General features: G+C 42.5%; 1 protein-coding gene across 1 annotated transcript in view; it reads right to left on the minus strand.

The window, feature by feature from the left end:
- The window catches only part of LOC115104215 (synaptic vesicle glycoprotein 2A-like), a 50,457-nt gene extending 42,602 nt beyond the window's left edge, over positions 1-7,855 (minus strand). Inside the window, 1 exon segment of the mRNA XM_029625509.2 lies at positions 7,492-7,855. The gene's annotated coding sequence lies outside the window, so the exon portion shown is untranslated.
- Between the last annotated feature and the right edge of the window lie 7,681 nt (positions 7,856-15,536).

The following is a 15,536-nucleotide window of genomic DNA, read 5'->3' on the forward strand; positions in this document are numbered from 1 at the left end:
GGCACCTCAGGGGTTTGTGGGTTATGGCCAATATACCACGGCTAAGGGCTGTATCCAGGCACTCCGCGTTACATCGTTCTTAAGAACAGCCTTTAGCCGTTGTATATTGGCCATATACCACACCCGCTCGTGCTTATATATACCTCAAACAGTATCCAATGTATCACATTTCTGGTTGAGCCATATTTTCACACCATACTCCCACTTGTGGTTTTGCTAACAAAACCTTGGCTTGCCTCAATGTCATGTGTGCAGAGCAATGCATGCTGGGCCGTGTCAGTGCGGCCCATTCACTGCTGGCACACGTCTGGTCTGTTTGAAGTGAAGGGTCCAGTCAACAAACACCTATGCTGGTACCATCCTGTCCACCATGGTGAAACACATACACACTGAGGAGGATGTGTATCTAGTCGAGTCTATTTGATTGGGAGTATGTTTCTGTTCAACAGGGAGCAAATAACACTTTGATAGGTATTACTCATTTCCAGTGTACACACCGAGCGAGAGATCAACTTCACATTCTTGTGAGTGTCTTTTTTTGATTTCTATAATTTCCTCAATACCAGAAAGTTTGTTAGTAAATGTGTTTAAATTGGTTCCCCTTGGAGCGGATGAGGTGCCGCTTTGAAAGACCAGAGGTTAAACCAGTACCATTTCACTTCATCTAACTTGAAGCGAAAGTTGCATGAGTTGCAGTTTGGAGAATACTCAACATGATAGACTAGACAAGTAATAAAGTCATTGAATTGCCCTCAAGGAATAAGTCTAGGAAGACAATTGAGTGCTCTGTTGAGGCAAGGCAGACTAAGGTAGAGAGCCTTGGGACTCCCCTGAGGACATGCACACAAGCTCGCACGCACTCACACACCATTTGATTTAATGTCAATCTACCACAAACTGCAAAGAAAGGAGAGAAAGGAGTATCATTTTGAAAAAGAAAGTTGTGGAAAATAGGAAAGGGTGAGGTGAGGTTTTTACAGTAACTTTCGAAATATGATCTACTTAGACAGCTAAGTTATGACTCAGTTCCTTTTTTCTCTCCCATTATTCAGATATCTGCTGCTCTGGTTTTAGCATCCAGGGGTGGCCTGGGCTGGTCAAAACATCCATCAGTTATTGACTGCTCTGGTCTGAGCGTCCAGGGGTGGCCTGGACCGATCGAAACACCCATCCATTATTCATGCTTGGTTGTCTGGGCACAAGGACAGAGGTGCAGCAGCCAAGTCATCCCTAAGTGATGATCTATAGGCGCGTGAGGTGATAAACTCCCACCAACAGGACATTGGTCAAATGTATTCAGCTTACAGTAGTCTACAACGATGTGGGCAATATACAACAACAATAAAGTTGTTTGAGGCTTCTATTGTGGAACGGGGTCAAATAAGAGCTGTTTCAACAAGTGGACTAGGCTGTGGCCAATCAGTTGTTTACTGCGCGATCATGCGGGCGCGCCGCGCCGTTCCTTCTTTTTCCTCTGTAATGAATACGCTATTGTCCGGTTGGAATATTATTGAAGATTTATTATAAAAATACCCTAAGTATTGATTGTAAACATCGTTTGACATGTTTCTACAAACTGCATGGAACTATTTGGACTTTTCATCTGGATTTTGTGCTCGCGCATTGTGCCTTTGGAATAGTGAACTAAACGCGCAAACAAAACGGAGGTATTTGGACATAAATATGGATGTCATTGAGAAAAACGAACATTTCTTGTGGAAGTGGGAGTCCTGTGAGTGTATTCCGACGAAGATCAGCAAAAGTAAGTGAAGATTTATAATACTATTTGTGACTTTTGTTGACTCCACAACTTGGCGGGTAAATGTATGGCTTGCTTTTGTGGCTGAACGATGTTCTCAGATTACTGAATGTTGTGCTTTTGCCGTAAAGCTTTTTTGAAATCTGACACAGCGGTTAAATTAAGAACAAGTTTATCTTTAATTATATGTAAAACATGTATTTCATCAAAGTTTATGATGAGTATTTCTGTTATTAGATGTGGCTCTATGCAATTTCTCCGGATGTTTTGGAGGCATTTCTGAACATTGCGCCAATGTAAACTGAGGTTTTTGGATATAAACATGAACTTGATCGAACAAAACATACATGTATTGTGTAACGTTAAATTCTTGTTAATCTAACTGCACTGTCCAATTTACAGTAGTTGTTACAGTGAAAGAATACCATGCTATTGCTTGAGGAGAGTGCACAGTTATGAACTTGAAAATGTATTAATAAACCAATTAGGCACATTTGGGCAGTCTTGACACAACATTTTGAACAGAAATGCAAAGGTTCATTGAATCAGTCTAAAATTTTGCACATACACTGCTGCCATCAAGAGGCCAAAATCTAAATTGCGCCTAACCTGGAATATTACATTTAGGCCTTTCTCTTGCATTTCAAAGATGATTTTAAAAAACTTTTAAAAACGTGTTTTTTTATTTGTATTATCTTTTACCAGATCGAATGTGTTAAATTCTCCTACATTAATTTGACATTTCCACAAACTTCAAAGTGTTTACTTTCAAATGGAATCAAGAATATGCATATCCTTGCTTCAGGTCCTGAGCTACAGGCAGTTAGATTTGGGTATGTCATTTTAGTTGAAAATTGAAAAAAAAGGGGTCCGATCCTTTATTACATGAAGGTCAGTCAATCCGGAACATTTCAAGAACTTTTAAAGTTTATTCAAGTATAGTTGCAAAAACCATCAAGCGCTATGATGAAACGGGCCCTCATCAGGATTTTTGGATACAGATTTTTGGATACAATCGCCTTATCTTTATGAAACGGATGATCTCCGCATGTGTGATTCCCACCGTGAAGCATGGAGGAGGAGGTGTGGGGGTGCTTATTTAGAATTCAAGGCACAGTTAACCAGCAAGGCTACCACAGCATTCTGCAACAATAGGCCATCCCATCTGGTTTGCGCTTAGTGGGACTATCATTTGTTTTTCAACAATGACCTAAAATACACCTCCAGGCTGTGTAAGGGCTATTTGACCAAGAAGGAGAGTGATGGAGTGCTGCATCAGATAACCTGGCCTCCACAATCACCCAACCTCAACCCAATTGAGATGGTTTGGGATGAATTGGACCGCAGAGTGAAGGAAAAGCACCCAACAAATGTTCAGCACTCCTTCAAGACTCATGAAGCTGGTTGAGAGGATGCAAAGAGTGTGCAAGGCCATCATCAAGGCAAAGGGTGGCTACTTTGAAGAATTTAAAATATAAAACACTTTTTTTGGTTACTACATGATTCCATATGTGTTTTTCATAGTGTTGATGTCTTCACTATTATTTTACAATGTAGAAAAACTCTTGAATGAGTAGATGTGTCCAAACTGTTGACTGGTACTGTACCTAGAAAGAGTCCCAGAGAAAAATGTATTTCTTTATTTGATTACATTGTGTCCCTGCTGCCTGAACACTGCACAGGCTGGACACTCCTGGGTTGGGCATTACAGGGTGGAAGTATTCCTGAGAGAGGATGATGAGAGGCTGTTCAGCAGGTGTAGCAAACAGAGAGGAGACAACATCTATTTATTTAGCTGTTCTTTTCTGTCCAGCTCCAGTGCCATGTTTGGATGTGCGTAAACACACTCCTTTCATGGATCATACAGTAGCTCCACCCACCTAGACAGTATGCATGGTTCTGCAGAGAAAGAGAGAGAGAGGTCCCCTCTGGAAAGGGCACAGCCCAACATGAGTCACGTCATCACTGTCATCATTCCCTGGGTGGAACCTCTTAGTGTGCGTAGTCAACCTGGGCTCACTACAGCAGTCAGCAACACCATGTCAAACAGCATGTCATCCCAGCATCCATTTTAGTTCCCTTCACTGCTATATGGATATTCAAAGAAAAAACTGCTGTGGATGCAGTCGCAGTGCCTATAATGAAAAAGTGAATTATAAGCATCTGTGGCAGTTGCCCTTGCTACAGAAGAGTTGAATATACAAAATATTGTACTATTTGAGAGGGCTTCTTCATGTCAGTTTTGAGAGGTAACAAGGGAATGAAATGGGTGATATATGCAGAGGGAGACAACTCAATGAGCTTGTTATACCCTTCAATGATGTAACGGTCCATAGGTTTTAACAGTCCAGTACTTGAATTGGATGTTGGTGGTATCCATGTCAAGGGGAACTACTTTGTACCACTCCTGTCCACCTTTAAACGGAGGCTCTGATCCTCTAATATAAGCTATTGGCATTTGATTATACCTACCGTAATGCCTGAGTGGTAATGCCTACGTATGAAATAATAGATATGTAGAGGGTTTTGACCATTTTCACGGTCGTTTCATGACTCATAACAACAATGTTGTTGTCAATCTACTGTTTCAAATGTAGCAGCAGGTGTAGATGCTAAAACACAATAATGCCAAGCTTTGAACTGAAATATGAGAAGAGCGTGATTATGTGTGCTGGATTGTGAAAGCTTGGAGAGGACAGTATAAAGCGTCCTTGCTGGAGAAAAGGAATCTTACAAACAGGAAATTGTACACTGCAGTGAAATACCAGAGAGGAGGAGGTAATTTCTCTAACAGAACCCAAGAATATACTGCAGGGATTATGGGAGGAGAAGATGATGATGCTGGAGACTGGGGTACTCTCTATGCAGATGTCCTCGCCACTGCATTATGTAGGAAATATGGCAAGCTCTCCATGCACAGTGTTATGCATTGGATTAATACCATTTGGTTGTTGTTGGTCTCTGACGAAAATAGCCAATGTGAAGCGTTTGAAATGGCTACTTTACAGCTACAATGTTTGCTCTCCAGTACTGCGTGCACTGGGGCTATTTGTTGTGCTATTGTGCAGCTACACTGTGTGGTTTACTACCGCTTTACCGTTTGGTTTACAACATTACGTTCCTCCGAGGTAGATACCCCATATGGCAGATTAAAAGCACATTTGCGGTCAGTGGAAGACTGATGGTAATGTGCTTTGAGAAGAAAAAAGGCATCGATTATCTCTCAGTTGTACGGTAAATCTACAAGAGAGTAGAAATGTAAAACACGTAAGTATGTATTTGACCGATGGCCTGTGTTTCTGGGTCGCTAGGCGGTGATGGAAGTGGACTGTCTAAATTTAGCAACACCTGCACTGGTCAAGTGATCTCAACGATATGTATTGGATACTGGTGGATGGGAATGAGAATGAGTTGAATGTCTGTGTTGCTGGTCCACAGGCTATTTCAGCCTGTCTTAGGATGTGTTATGTTAATGCAGTAAGCCCCAGTGCTCACAGCCACCGCAGAGTGAAGTTGTAACTTGTGACAAGTCTAATCTTTGAGGACAGCCCAGAGCACACCCTAATCAGCAGAGGTAGCAGGCAGAAAATAAGACCACCAAACTGTCCAGCTCCCTTCCCTGTCGTCTGGCTAACTGTGGAGGCTGGAGCTGCTGTCTGGCTAACTGTGGAGGCTGGAGCTGCTGTCTGGCTAACTGTGGAGGCTGGAGCTGCTGTCTGGCTAACTGTGGAGGCTGGAGCTGCTGTCTCATATCCACCATACTCTCTCTCTCTTCAATGGATAACCTCCATTATATTGTTATTGTATCGATTAGATCAACTCTCCCTTAGTATAACCACCCGGAGCTTGATGTCTCAATACTTCCCCAGTTTGCTGGTACTTGATGTACTTGATTGTACTTCTGTGCCACATCACACACAGCTCAAGGAGACCAAATAGCCACTGTATTTAATGAATACTGCCTTTAACACCACTTTAGCAATGGCTCGTCTGTCTTCAAAGGGTTGTTGAACAAGCACAAACAACAGAGGGAGTAATATCAAAACTCCAATGAAGATTATGCACTGAAGAGGAATGTATCATCATGGGCATGACTGTAGCTGTCATCAACCTGAGCTGCCAAGTCATTCTCGATGTATTCTGTTTTACCCTGTACTCTACAGTACACACACCTTTCAGATGTAATCTCTTAAGGTTACACTACAATGAGTATTGCAGTATCAAAAGAGTAGGGAATCAGCCAAGAGACTGACAGAGGATTTACTGCAAGGTTAGATAAAAACATACATTTATATATCTGAGTCACCAACAGGCTTTGCAAGTAGCTACAGCAGGACTTGATTGACAACAAGCATAACAAATGAAAGGGAGGGTAGTAAATACTGTGTCACTATTTGGCAAGCACTGTAATCCAATCCATAGGGCCTAGTCAATTAGATTATGAACTGATGTAAATCACAAAGCTTCCAATCACATTTCGATCTTAATAAAATAGTGTGTTAGCCTATAAATGTTTATTTTATTTGGCTATCATTATATTGGTAAAGGCCATATTGTAGTTGATCTTATCCAAGGTGAGAACACATGGACATTGTAACAACATTCTATGGCTATAGCCTAGTAAACAAAATGTAACAATGATTGTGAATAAATGATTGTAAAAGAGATAGGTGTCAATTGTTGTCAAATTATTTTACAATCAGATCGAATATTATTCCCTGAAGGCCCTTTCTATCAGGCCAACATGTCAATCAGTAACCGTAGCCTATCCATTCTAGACGCTGGGACAACCCGAAGATGCCTTCAAAATTCGACTGTATAGGCCTATGTGTCATGTTTTTAAATGACACGGTCATTGTAGCAGAACTAACGCGACACTGCACTGACAAAGGAAAAAATAAGTTCTAAGCAAGTTCCGTTCATCTTCGAGATCACAGAGCGCAAGGTCATGTATCGCGTTCTACGCGTAATGAATAGGACGCAGCCGTTTATGCCGCTTATCTTAAAAAATAATAATAAACAGTCTACATATAGCCTATGGTACAAAAAATAAACATTCACTGATGCTCAACAATGTGTGCAGCCTATACCTTATGGTTCAGGGTGAATATATCCAATCATCAAATCAAATTCAAGCAGTCCAGACTGGTGAAGGGGCGAGGCGATAAGGTGAGAGTCATTATTTAAATCAACGCCAATTAACCATAAACTAAACTATGGAAGAGTCTTCACCACTATACGTAAATGCACTGTAGCCTATATTTAGCCAGGTTATGTCATGCTTGAGAAGACCTCAGTTTTCAGTAGTAATAATGGCTAAAATGTGATGGCACGGGGATGGAGCAGGGATGCAGGTTTACATTATTACGCACGAGACCACCGGACCAAATTTGGTGGCTTTAGAAATGCTATTCGTTCTTTGGAGATATGTTGTTTTTCTTGTAGAAACGGAAGTATATCACTTGTATTTTACACACAGACGTTGACCTCTCTTCTGGCTATTTCACTAACAGGCTATTTAGGGATGGGGTGGGGGGTCATTTTCTATCGGTTGTGCTTTCTTGCTATCGCTCAAAATAACCTCGGCAGCTCGGCGTGGACAGCCGTGGAAAACTATTGACTAGGCTATTTAACACAATTATTGCAATACTACCCTAAATGCTCTTGATAAACATCGAGTATGACGAAATTTACGGCAAATAAATGTAACTGAGACTTATACTCTTCCTTACCTTTGGTAGAGAAGGTTGGCGTTTTTCCAGTCGACCTCAACTGTATTTATTTGTTAATAAGGTTGTCACCGTGTTAAAAAAAATCAAAATGTGTTAAATCCGGTCTATGAAAATTGTTCTGTGGTCACCTACCCAGTTTAGAATACAACATAACCCTGTTGTGTGCACAAGGCTGACGTCGTACGCTACCCTACCACACAGCATCCTTCTTGGAGCACCCCCCTCCTCTCGAGCATCCCCCTCCTCTCGAGCATCCATCCCTCTAGTCTCGCGTACACAATTCTCTTCGGAGAGGGTGTTCTTCTTTTGCTTCAGTGTGGACGTTAGAATGTCAATGGAACCGTACGCTGTTTGTGATGTGGCATTCATTAATTATTCAAACCACCGGAGCATTTGGAGACATATTTGGCAATATTATAGACGCTATAGATTTCTGCTCAAACTGATATGGATTCGACCGTCTTTCTCGCCATACTCACCAAATTGTTGGTGCTTTGAGCTGTGCACGAGATGCCTCTGCCTACACGTGCTGCAGCTCCTGGCTATAATTGGACATGAGAAATGATACTGTTTGATACTGTGTTTGTAAAAGACTGATAAATAATTTGGGAGAAGTAAAAGGTGTAAAATCTTTCGGGAAAGGTATTGCTGTAAATTCATTGGGTATTCACAGTCTGCGCAAACCATAAGTTGTAACTCCAAAATAGACTAACATACACTACCAAACTGTACACTGCACCATACATCTAACCCTAATAAGCCTACATATTGCCATGCCAACTGCAAACCCTGATCTCATCCGACCAGATGAGTTCCTGGCATTTAGCTTCAGGCGTTACTATAGTCACCAGCCACAGTCTATTTCAGAGATGGCCAGCTGCCATTTGGACAGGTCCTACAGGCTGGTATCTATTGACCACAACAGTTATACTCCTATATTTTCCCCAATCTCTGCACTGATTCCACATTAGATAAGCCTACACCCTTTCATTCACATAAAGTGAGAAGTGATTGACTGAAGCTGTCAAAGTAACCGGTCACATGACCGTGATGATGATGGGAACAGGACATCAGGACACCCCATAGTACTCCTGACCTCTGATGCTCTGCACTCAGTCCCAGTGGGATGCTCAGTGCATGACTGGCATTATGTTAGAATAGCTATATGGCTTCTCTTACACTCTTCCCTCCACCCTGGCTGACATATGGGAGTAGTACAGTGCAACTTCGTCACTGTCTTCCAATCATTTCCAGCAACGTGTCACTGTCTTCCAATCATTTCCAGCACGGTTTGTTGGTGAGAGATCTGATTGGTTGGGGTCGACAGATTAAAGCTGCCTTGTTATTTAATCAGCATTGATGTGAGAGATCTGCATTAGAGTTCCAAGGGACTTCTCCCTCGTAGCACGATCCAACTTGGAAAGCATACTTGAAAAGCATACAATTAAAATCAGAACAGAAGTCAGGAAATGGAACTCAGGGTGCTGTGATACCAGCTCAGAATTCATTAGGGAGGCCATGCTGTTTTTAATGAAACACATTAAAAGATGTTTGGGGAAGTTGTGTTGCCTATTGCTACAGTAAACAAAACATGTTTCTATATGATTTTCATGTTACGAAATTGCATGATAACAATACTGTAATGAACAGAGACCAACATTTCATTTCCATTACAATCTATAATACTTCATATTAATATAATACTATAATCCTTATAATCACTGTATCACTGCAACCACACACAACCCTGAGTAAAATGATCATCCTGTATTGCAGTAGGTGCTTATAATGCTGTACTGTAGCTGAACTAGACATAATTTCCACAGGTGGTCCAGACTCCAGTGGAGGGAGGAGCAACAGCTATCCATGCATCACCCTCAGAGGAACCTGTTAGAAAACTGACAGACCTGATCAACACTCCCACACAGCTGCACAAATTGCCCCCAAACCAGTCAGCAGATGGGCTGGCTTGTGTGAGACCCACATAACTGCCTGAAAGTAAACACTGCCCAGACTAGCTAGCATCTCATGTGGCCTACCGTAGAATGGTCTTCATTGCTATTTGCAGCTATTTGACTATTATGTGCCTGTTATTACATTTCATTTAGAAGAATATAGGACTGTGTCATATCTTTGTACTATAACAAAAGTGAGCCTAGCCAGTGCTAGTTTACCAAGAACACATAATTTAATCACAACGAGATCCAATTTCCTGAGCACAATAGTGGCATCATCATTTCCTTCCCTGCCTTATAATTTCATACTTTATGATAACAATATAAGACAAATAATAGAACACTTGCATTGGAACAACTCTTTTTTTCAAACGTAAATTTAAAACGATTGACTGACTATATAATTAAAAACGTATTGATTGTAGCCCATAGCTGACATTAAAACTCAGTGGGCCAGTAAATTTAGTCAAAGAATGCTCAGGTATGTATCGCCACCATGTGGCTACCCTTGTGAAGTTATGCCTTCATGTAGCGATCGCCGCATCTTAATGACCCGATATTCCACAAGAACACATGAACATGGCCCATAAAGAGAAAACCCCTATGCGCGTTTGGAGTCAGACCATTTCATTAATTTATTGCTATATTCCGAAACGCCAAGTGTAGCCTATAGACTTTCCATGTATGATAATAAATAACGTAAAGATAAATATCAACTGTCCCGTTTTCATCGCATTGGTCAAATCTAGTCTACGTCGTGCGCGCTTTTAGTCTATCCTGATTACTCCAGCTGCTCCACTTCGTATTCCGTTTCTGTTCGCGTGCCGTGTATACTTGGTGTCAATGTAACCTACTGTAGGTAGAGGAAAAATCGCCATTGTAACGTTATTCGTTTTTTCTCGACTGGAACTAGTACAACGATACTGCTTTGTTATGGTTTTTGGATTTGTCTAAATTTCATATTTAGATAGGCTGGTTTTAAGGACTACAGAGATTGTAACATATGAAATAAGACCGACGCAAAGAGGATGTGGCCCAGAAACCAGGTCGATGAAATATTGGCGCTATCATGAGAGGAAATGGTATGGACCTTTTATGGAGAATCTTAGCGGCTCTGAGCTTCGATTGTTTTAAGGATTCGGCGTCTTCACAGAGGTGAGTGTGAGAAAATCAAAATTTTCCCAATGACCATAATTGTTTGTATGATATCCCACAGTTTTTTATGTCATTATATATTACAACTGAACAAAATTTTTAAGGCAACATGCAACAATTTCAAAGATTTTACCGAGTTACAGTTCATATAAGGATATCATTCAATTTAAATAAATTATTTAGGCCCTAATCTATGGATTTCATGACTGGGAATACAGATATGCTTCTGTTGTGCACAGATGCCTTAAAAAAAGGTAGGGGCATGAATCAGAACCAGTCAGTATCTAGTGTGACCATCCATTTTCCAGTGCCTCATGCAGCACAAGACATCTCCTTCGCATAAAGGTGATCAGGCTGTTGATTGTGGTCTGTGGAATGTTGTCCCACTCCTCTTCAATGGCTGTTTGAAGTTGCTGGATATTGGTGGGAACTGGAACACGCTGTCATACATGTCGATCCGGAGCATCCCAGTGGAATGTTGTCCCACTCCTCTTCAATGGCTGTTTGAAGTTGCTGGATATTGGTGGGAACTGGAACACTCTGTCATACATGTCGATCCAGAGCATCCCACACATGCTCAATGGGTGTCATGTTTGGTGAGTATGCAGGCCATGGAAGAACTGGGACATCTTCAGCTTCCAAGAATTGTGTACAGACCCTTGTGACATGTGGCCATGCATTATCATGGTGAAACATGAGGGGATGGTGGCAGATTAATGGTATGACAATGGGCCTCAGGATCTAGTCACGGTATCTCTGTGTATTCAAATTGCCATTGATCAAATGCAATTGCGTTTGTTGTCCCGTAGCTTATGCCTGCCCATACCATAACCCTACCGCCACCATGGGGCACTCTGTTCCCAACATTGACATCAGCAAACCGATCACCCACAAACGCCATACACGCTGTCTGCCATCTGTCCGGTACACTTGAAACCGGGATTAATCCGTGAAGAACACACTTCTCCAGTGGCCATCGAAAGGTGCGAATTTGCCCGCTAAAGTCACTTACAACGTCGAACTGCAGTCAGATCAAGACCCTGTTGAGCACGATGAGCTTCCCTGAGAAGGTTTCTAACAGTTTGTGGATAAATTCTTCAGTTGTGCAAACCCATAGTTTTATCAGCTTTCTGGGTGGCTTGTCTCAAACAATCCCGCAGGTGAATAAGCCGCATGTTGCACTTTATATTTTTGTTCGGTATATTATGGAGTCAGAGCCGAAGTGTCAATATCACAGTAAGTAATATTTCATTTCCGTTTTAAGACTAGATTAATAGCATATGGATCATCTATTTCATCCCCCCTCTATAAGAGTTTGTGAAGTGTAACAATATATTTGCTATGAAGAAAAAATCCATCCTTTAGTTGTTACGACAAAAGGTTTGTGAAGCATTCTCCAGCATTGTCTTCATGAGACACATTATAAAAGGTATGAAATAATGTGTTACATGACCACAGATGTAGCCAGAAATGCATCTGACTTTGTTGGAAACCCTTTGTTAAACCAAAACATATCATACAGTGTATATCGTACTGAAAATGCAATGATCTCTGCATGTATGATATGTGTTTTCTATTCAGGATTGCTGAATGATAGTTTCTATACTTATATGATCCTATTTACATACTATTTTGCCCCACAGCATTTGTTTGGGATAAATTCATTTTAAAAGATTCACAGAGTACTACACTGTATAGTCTTTACCATTGCACTTCAGCAAACACCTTGTCACGCCTACTTCTGCTCCCTCCCTCGGGCACTCAACGGTCTACTAACTACCAGTCCTGGCAACCCACATTGCGTAAACCTGGCAACCATCATGGCGCACACCTGCTCCCCATTGTTAAGCACACCTGGACTTCATCACCACCCTGATTACTTTCCCTTCATATAGCCCTCAGTAATCCTCAGTCATCCAGGCAGTATTGGTTTTGGTCACGTTCAGTACACGTATCCTGTTTTGTATTTTCTTCATGTTTATTATTATTAAACTCACCTTCTGTGCCTGCTCCCTGACTCCCTGTGTATACATTACACACCTCTTACCCAGAGTCCAACCCCTAACTTATCTTCCCCTCTGTAGGTCTCCAGGAAAGCTGAGCTCCAGCCAGGCAGGTAGTCTGGAAAGCAGCTCCCTGACTGGATCTCTCTCCTTGGGGCCAGACCTGCCTCACTGCCAGTGCTGCATCTCCTACAAAGCCCGTCTGAAACGCCTGTCCTGTGGCCACCTCTACTGTGACCCCTGCACAGACCAGATCGTCAACCTGGCCTTCGAGGACATCGAGGGCCTCTCTGATTACCCCTGCCCCATGTGCAAGTCCCTCCGCCAGCTAGGGGACCTGGGCCCCCCCTCTTATGGGTACCTGGGTACCCCCTCCTTTGGGCCATGTGGGACCCTGCAGCAGCAGGTGGCTAAAGAGCATGGGAGCAGCTGGGGGTAAAACTGAGGCAGTTTATACTGTACATCAAGGGGTGTGGTTAAAAAACAAATGCATGTTGTCCCCTCTCCAGATGAAATACTGTAGGAAGCATTTAGACTTTTCAGTTATGTCTTTGATTTGAATATTTTAATGCACTGCCTTACACTGAGATTGTGATCTGGTATTGTGTGATGGATAGTGGCTCAGTGTTTCTTCTTTGTGTAATATGGTGGTGGAAGTGAAACTAATGTAAGTGCATAACATTACAGATAATGTCCATTGGTGTGCCATGACATACTGTAAATGGATATTACAGGGTGATTAAGCCAGAGCTAAGTATTAGATGTTTGTGTCAGACAGTTCTTTACATTTATGTGTACTGATTATTATTAGTAGACATTTGGACCTTACTTTAAAAATATTATATTTTGAGTATACTTACTGCTTATGCATTTTAATTTAACTTAATTGTACAGTGCCATGCTACTTTTAAAGTGTTCAATATCATATTGTAAATATATATTTTGCTAAAAAAATAAAGTTTGTGAATTGTATTACTCTGTTTGAAGACTTGAATGATTGCAGAACATCATCATCTGGGGTCCATGGCATGCCCTAAATTGTGATCTCTGGCCTGACTCTTCTGCAGACTGGAATATGTTCCGGGATTAATCCGATGACATTGAGAAGTATACTACCACATCCGTCACCGCCTTCATTAACTGCATCGATGACGTCGTTCCCCACAGTGACCGTACATACATATCCCAACCAGAAGCCATGGATTACAGTCAATATCCACACTGAGCTAAAGGCTAGAGCTGCTGCTTTCAAGGAGCGGGAGACTAATCCGGGCACTTATAAGAAATCCCGCTACACCCTCCAATGAACCATCAAACAGGGAAAGCGTTAATACAGGACTAAGATCAAATCCTACTACACCGACTCTGACGCTCGTCTGTTGTGGCAGGGCTTGCAAACTACTACGGATTACAAAGGGAAGTCCATCCGCGACCTGCCCTGTGATGTGAGCATACCAGACGAGCTAAATGCCTTCTATGCTCGCTTCGAGGCAAGCAACACCGAACCATGCATGTGCGCACCAGCTGTTCCGGATGACTGTGTGATTCATAGATGATGTGAGTTAGACCTCTTTTAAACAGGTTATCATTCAGATTATCAGGACACATACTCAGAGCATGTGCTGAACAGCTGGCAAGTGTCTTCACTGACATTTTCAATCTCTCCCTGACTCTGTCTGTAATACATGTTTCAAGCAAACCACCATAGTCCCTGTGCGCAGGAATGCAAAGGTAACCTGCCTAAATCAAATCAATACTGACTACTACCCTGTAGCACTCACATCTGTAGCCATGAAATGTTTTGAAAGGCTGGTCATGGCTAACATCATCATCCCAGAAACCCTTGACCGGCTCCGGTTTGCATACTGCCCAAAAGATCCACATATGATGCAATCTCTATTGCACTCCACACTGCCTTCGACAAAAGGATCACCTACGTGAGAATGCTGTTCATTGACTACAGCTCAGCGTTCAACACCATAGTGCCCTCCAAGCTCATCATTAAGCTAAGGATCCTGGGGCTGAACATGTCCCTCTGCAACTGGATCCTGGACCTCCTGACAGGCCTCCTCCAGGTGGTGAGTGTAGGCAACAACACATCCACCACGCTGACCCTCAACACGGAGGCCCCTCCAGTGCGTGCTTAGTCCCCTCCTGTACTCCATGTTCACCCATGACTGCGTGGCCATGCATGACTCAAACACCATCATTAAGTTTGCAGACACAACGGTGTTAGGCCTGATCACCAACAACGATGAGACAGTCTATGTGGAAAAGGTAAGAGATGGTATGTTACATTACGGTTGTCCATTGTATCCGATGATGACTTCTAAGTTAACAGTGAATTCTTTGGTGACTGTAGAATCCAATCCGAGATCCACAAACTTTATTGCAGGTGGGGCATATGCAGTCTGTGTTGGCGGGGCATGGCTGTATGTCTCCTGAGCTATTTTTGCAGTTTTGTTGGGCTCCCCTCCTCCCAACTAAGCACACCGCTATGGCAGAGCTGCCGCCAGGTGGAACGGTCAGCAGCAGCATCCTCCAGGTCTGTGGGTTTGATGCTGCACTACTTCAGCAACGTTTTCAGCATATCGCCGGACAAGATGTAGCTGGCCATACAGGATCTTCCGCGTCAAGCACTTCTGAGACATTCTAATGACATGCTCAAGCCAGCGCAGTTGGTGTTGTGTGATCATGGCATCCATACTCTTGCAGTTGGTCTTTGCAAATATTTCTGTATGGGGCACACGGTCGCACCAGGTGATTCCCAGGATGCGCTTCAGGCATCTTATGTGACCCATGCTTCACAGCTGTGAAGAAGTGTGGTGATACAGACTGCTTGATAGACAGCAACTTTGGTTTGGATGTGGAGATCCCTGTTTTGGAAGACCCTTCGTCTGAGTTTCCCGAAGGCAGTTGATGCTTGCTTGAT

The sequence above is a fragment of the Oncorhynchus nerka genome, linkage group LG3 (assembly GCF_034236695.1).
Source record: "Oncorhynchus nerka isolate Pitt River linkage group LG3, Oner_Uvic_2.0, whole genome shotgun sequence".
Lineage (NCBI taxonomy): Eukaryota > Metazoa > Chordata > Actinopteri > Salmoniformes > Salmonidae > Oncorhynchus > Oncorhynchus nerka.